This window comes from Gracilinanus agilis, chromosome 1 (genome assembly GCF_016433145.1).
Source record: "Gracilinanus agilis isolate LMUSP501 chromosome 1, AgileGrace, whole genome shotgun sequence".
Classification (NCBI taxonomy): Eukaryota; Metazoa; Chordata; class Mammalia; order Didelphimorphia; family Didelphidae; genus Gracilinanus; species Gracilinanus agilis.
Window position 1 is genome coordinate 243,013,697 of NC_058130.1, and position 6,000 is coordinate 243,019,696.

The following is a 6,000-nucleotide window of genomic DNA, read 5'->3' on the forward strand; positions in this document are numbered from 1 at the left end:
GAACAAGCAATGTGCTATGCATAACATAGTTGTACATTATCATTGCAGTTGCTTTGAGTTTTTATTTTTTATTATTTAAATTGTAGTTATAAAATTTTCAGTATAGTACAGTACATATACTGTGAAGCGCGTGCTAAAGTGAATAAGCGGGTTTTCATGCTGACCCACTCAATGCTATTCAGAAATCAATTGGCTTAGCACTCTCATATCCTTAGGTGCATTTAGATGATCAAAGTTAACCTTCTGCATTAAAAGAAAAAAAACTAAAAAAAAAACACATGTATATACTTAAAAAAAATAAGATTTCCCATATGGGAAAACAGTAGCTACATGCTTCTTTCCTATTCTATTGTAGCAAACCAAGGCATTGATGAGAAGGCATGTAAATTGTGCTTCACTTTACAGTGTTTATCAGAGCACTTAATAAAATGTAAGGCTGGTATTTATTTGAAGTTGTACAGTATGACTTAATTCACATCTGTTGGAATAGAAAATATATTCTGTTGAGTATTTAAGAGGCTGTACATGTTTTCTTTTGTGTTTGAATCCTTTGTACTTTTTCATGTTCAGTACATCAATAAACAAAGTTGAAGGGAAAGAACAGTGTGGTGAGCAGGTCTTTATACACAACTGGTGGGGGTGAGGGCGTTTGTTGAAGTGTCTTCTCAAATTTTGAGAAAGGGTGTCCCCTAAGCAGCGTCATTAAATGTGAGGTTACCAAATGTCTCCAAGGCAAATTAATTTAAGTTAAACATGAAAAAGACCATCAGATTTGACCCCCTCTGGCTTGTAATTTCCTAAATATTACCAAGTGGAGAATTTTATAACAGCACAAACCATCGTTACCTAATAAAATCACCTATAGAAATATAGTACCATATTGCAATGATGAGCTCATTAAAAAAAAAAAAGATCAGATGACTTCATGTATTAACGTGTCATTTTTCAGAAGAATTCATTTTATTGTCTAAAAGGGGAATGACAATATGTTGTTTGATTTAGGTGAGGTGGAAAAAAAGTTGAGCTTTAATTGATCTTCATTCAGTAGGTTTTATATTTTCTTTTGTTATTAATGCTACTCTTACCAAAGAGGTTTAGTTTGGTATGGTTAACAAATTTTCTAAATTGAGAGCTCATCTTAGAAGAACCTGGACTGCTTCCTCCCCTTATTCAAGGGATCAGGTATATTTTGCACATGGATGCAAATTGTGATATTAGAATTTAAAATCCAGTTTAAAATGAGTTTTTGTTGCATAATCATCATTTCTATTAAAGACGCATGTCTTGAATTGTCTCTTTTGGGGTACATTTTCCCTTTAGTGCTGAGAAAATATGGTTTGATAATTAAGGATTATAATCTTATGCATGTACTAAAAGATTTAATTTTGTTGTAGCATTCTCCCTAGTAAACTGTTTTCATATTAGTGGACATAAAGCCTCTCTTGGCAGTAGTCAAAGATGCTAACTGAGTGATATGATTATCTCTCCTCCTACATGGAGCTAATTATCCAGCATTTAATTCTTCTGCTTTTATTGCTTGAATATAATAATAAAAATTTCTGGTGTTAATAGCCTCCTTTTCACTTTCCTGTCCTCATAACTGATCAATGTGTTGATGGATTATTCAGTCAGTTAGTGAGGTATGTGTCACTTAATAAAGAATTTGAGAGAACCACAGAAGAATTCCTTCCTATCACAATAATTTGTTTAAAGACTGCCCATATCCCAATAAATTAGCAGAAGTTTTTTTCAAAATAGGCTACGAACTTGTTACCTTAACTAATTAGTATATCTTATCTTATCTCTTATCCTTCTTATCTAGATTTTAAAAATCTTAAAAAAAAAAAACCTTAGATTTTTTTAAGGTTAATCATTGAAAATGTGTTTTCTAAGTTTAAGTAAAGTGACTAGAATTTTCTTAATTTTTAGAATGACATAAAAAGAGTGTTAACATTATTTCTAATTTAATTTTCTTCTTTAAAAAAAAAGCCTTGGAAATAAGCTTCAAAATGCAAATAGTTTAACATTTTGAAGTTTGCCCAGATTTTTAATAGACTGTCTGTAAAAAAAGATTTCTTAGTAACACAGACATACCTTGGATGTGTTCAATTAGGGCAATAATTTACCTCCTTTGTTTTTCTTTCGTTTTTCTAAAAATTTTGACTTCTTATAAATATATGGCAAACAGGAACAGTTAAAATTGCCAAAGAGTAGAAAATATGGATGAATGAAATGTTAAGGGCTTAACTATGGATAGAATATGGCCATGTGCATTTCATATAGCTAACAGTTATTCATACCCTTCTTACAAGTGTCAGCAATGCTATTCCTTGCCCATAGAGTAGGAACATTGTATGGTGGGAGTACCCCAAGGAATTCCAGAATCACCACCAAAAGAGAACTAGGATACTTTAAATTTGAAAAATTTAAGTGTTATTTTAGATATATCTTCACAATATTAAGAAGTCAACTGTGCCTTAATACCCATTCACAAAAATCAGGAATGGTTTCATACTTTTCTGGGAAATAGAAATCAATGGTTTTGGTTCATTTGTGTGTGCATCAAGACAAAATGATAAGGGCCAAATTCTATAACATATAGGCAACTATCTCTGAAACGTGTATCCCTTCTTCAAAATTAGAGGTACTGCATTGCTTTTTTTCTTTCCTGAGTTAAAGTGTAGATTCAAATAACTTTTAATAATCCACTGAGAAACATGTCTGGGTGGAACACCTGATATTTTCCTGGTACCCTCATGGCTCTCTAGCCTGACATCAGTGTCAAGAGTTATTAGTGTAAACATGAGACAAGCTTAAGAATTATTTAAATCAAATAGCTATTCTAATCCAGCAACCATAGTGGCATCAGCTACAGCATTCAATAAAGACATATTTATTTAGAATATTCAGAAATGGAGAAGGAAATGACAAAGCACTCTAGTATCTTTGCCAGAAAACCCCAAAAAGGGTTCATGAAGAGTTGGACACTACTGTAAACAAGTAAACAGCAACATAATTTATTCTGAATGTTTGATTTGGAAATAGGTTAGCCAAGTTAATCTGATTGAAAGTAACTGTGGTGGGCATGGTTGTGGGTGAGTGTTTTGGTATAGCCACACACAATAGGTGGTGTCTTATAAATCTTAATGATAAAACAAACAAACAAACAAATACCAACCCTTACCTTCTGCCTTAGAATCAATACTATATATTTGTTCCAAAGCAGAAAGGCGGTAAGGGCGATGCAACAGGGGTTGTGATTTGCTCAGAGTAGCTGAGTGTCTGAGACCAGATTTGAACCCAGGACCTCTTGTCATTAGGCCTGGCTCTCAATCCACTGAGGCACTCAGCTGCCCCCTTTTAATGGTTTTTAAATAAAATAGCAATAAGACTTTTGGGACACTGCATTAAAACAATAATGATAGCTAACATTTATATATGTGCCAGGCACTGTGCTAATTTAAGTGTTTTATAATCCTCTCATTTGGTCCTCACAATAACCTTGTGAGGTAAGGTGTTGTTATCCACATTTTACACATGAAGAAACTGAGGCCAACAGTGGTTAAGTGAATTTCCCAGGGTTATACAGCCAGTAAGTGTCTTAAAGCTGGATTTTAACATGGGTCTAACAGATGCTGTCACTCTCCACTGCACCACCCTCATGCTTTAGTACTTAGAAAATTGTATTTTGTGTCTGTCACACACGTATTACAGACACACATGGACACACTTCACTGATGTGGGTACTCCAAAACAAATCACACTCACAGTGTCTTCCTCAGTACTTCTTGTCCATGTCCTCCCATAACTCCTCCAGATGATCTAACCAATATGCCTTTTAACTTTTCAAAACCATTTTGTGGGTACATGTTAAATATGATGCATTTGGGCCCCGTTGGCAATTTTTGTGGCCTCAGAGACCTGCCTGGGGAGTTACATTGCCTACAGTTGCCCAGGTGGCTCTTCTTTGCCTTCAAAACTCTTTAAACCACAGCACACACTGTCTCTCGGGGCAGTTCACAATGTATCATATATAAAATCAGTCAGTCCACCTATTTAGTCTGTCATTCATCCTTTTAAGGGACTCTGTGTGTAGAAACTTTCCTTACCAATTGGAATCAGCAAATCATCTGTAACTGGTCAGAGATACAGACTTCACAAATTAGCTCAACTCCTTCGCTTTACAGATAAAGAAATGGAAGTCCAGAGGCTTGACCAAGTTCATAAGCAAATGGCAGAGACGGTATTTAAACCAACTCTTACTATTCTGACTCTAAACCACTGATCACTTTTAAAAAGTTGCCTAAGGGCACTGAGAGCCTGTGACTTGTCACACAGCTGATAGGAGTTCAAGTTTGAACCTGCATCATCCTGACTCTTAGGCTAGACCCTCTGTCCCCTATGCCATGCTTCCTTCTATATTATTTAAATACAAGTAGAAATGCACAAAATGATCAAATTTCAAAAGAATAATAAAGTACACTTAATTCTAAAACTATATTAAGTATTTTAATCCCTTATTTACTCAGGAATTTTAAGATCTCATGCTTTAGAGGTATGATTATAAATATATTTTAATAGGAGAGAACTTTAGATGTAAAAGACAAAAGATTGGGATGAATTTATACAATTATGCCACATCTTAAAAGTGATTATAAAATGAAATTATCTAGTAATTTTTCTTGTAACAGATTGGGGTGGGGGGAGAAAGAGGTGTGTGTGTGTGTGTATGTATATATATACATACATACATACAAAGAAGAATCTTATTTGGGCCTTCTGATAGTTTTAATTCTATATAAACTGAGACTTCTAGCACATTAAAAAAAACCACAAGGTAAAAGGAATTTATGACTTAGAGTTAAATTTTTGTTATTGTCCTCCCTTCCCATTGCTGCTACATTTTCACAGTGAAGATTATATCCTAAATCAAAGGTTACCATGGGCTTATAATATGCTGAGGGTAAAGAAAACACCACCTTCCTGTTTAATACAAGAGATGTTTCTGGAGAATGAGCATTGTATTAGGTAACAAAAATTCTTCCCCAGTCCAATCACATATTGCTCTCAGTGCCTTCACTTCTTTCAGACCAAGTGATTTAAAATCATAACGATAAAGTTTTCCTATTTAGCATTTATATAGTTCCTAGAACCTTAGCATAAAAGTATACTACATTATTAGATATTCATTTTTGTTATTTTCTTAACCAGACTTCTCAAGCATAACTCATACAGAAGCTGTAGGGAAATTGTAAAACCCAAATGTTTTTTATTCATTTCCAACACCATAGACTTAGGTTTCCCCAATATTATGTACCCCCTCTTCTCCCCATACCCCATAGATTTTTATTTTATATTTTTGGAATCTAGAAAAATAGGTATTCTTTACCTTCCAATGAAGAATTATGCAACAGGGAGAAAAAGAAAAAAATCAGCCAGAATTTCATTGGAAAATAGACCACAGTGGTCATAATTATTTCATGGGCTGTTGGTAAAAAGTGGTCTGTGCTCATCTACAATTCTACTAAAAATGGTCCAGGGTTTCTATAGTTTCTACTATGAAGATAAATCCTGCAGGATACCATACCTATTTCTGAAGTCATCAGCCCCTCTGGGGAACTTTGTGGACTTGAGAAAACTACCCAGTTCCAACCTGCTGCTTCCTTCATTATGGTTTCCTCATTGTACAGATGAGAAAACTGAAACTCTGGTTTAAAGACTTACACCAAGACACAAAGGTCTTTTGACTCCCAAACTTCTGACTCCACATCCAGGGTGCTTTTCCAGAGAATATCCTGCCTCACTATTATATTCATGCTTTAACTGACTGCGGATGACTCTCAAGGACTACTTTGCCATGTGTTGGTTCTAAGTGCAAATGTGCTTTTTCTTCCTAAATCAAATTTTCATAATTTTTATATGTAGTGGTGATTAAAATGGAAAGCACCTTCCTCCCCCTTCCCATCAAGGACATAATGGAAAGTCAACTTTGGTTATGTC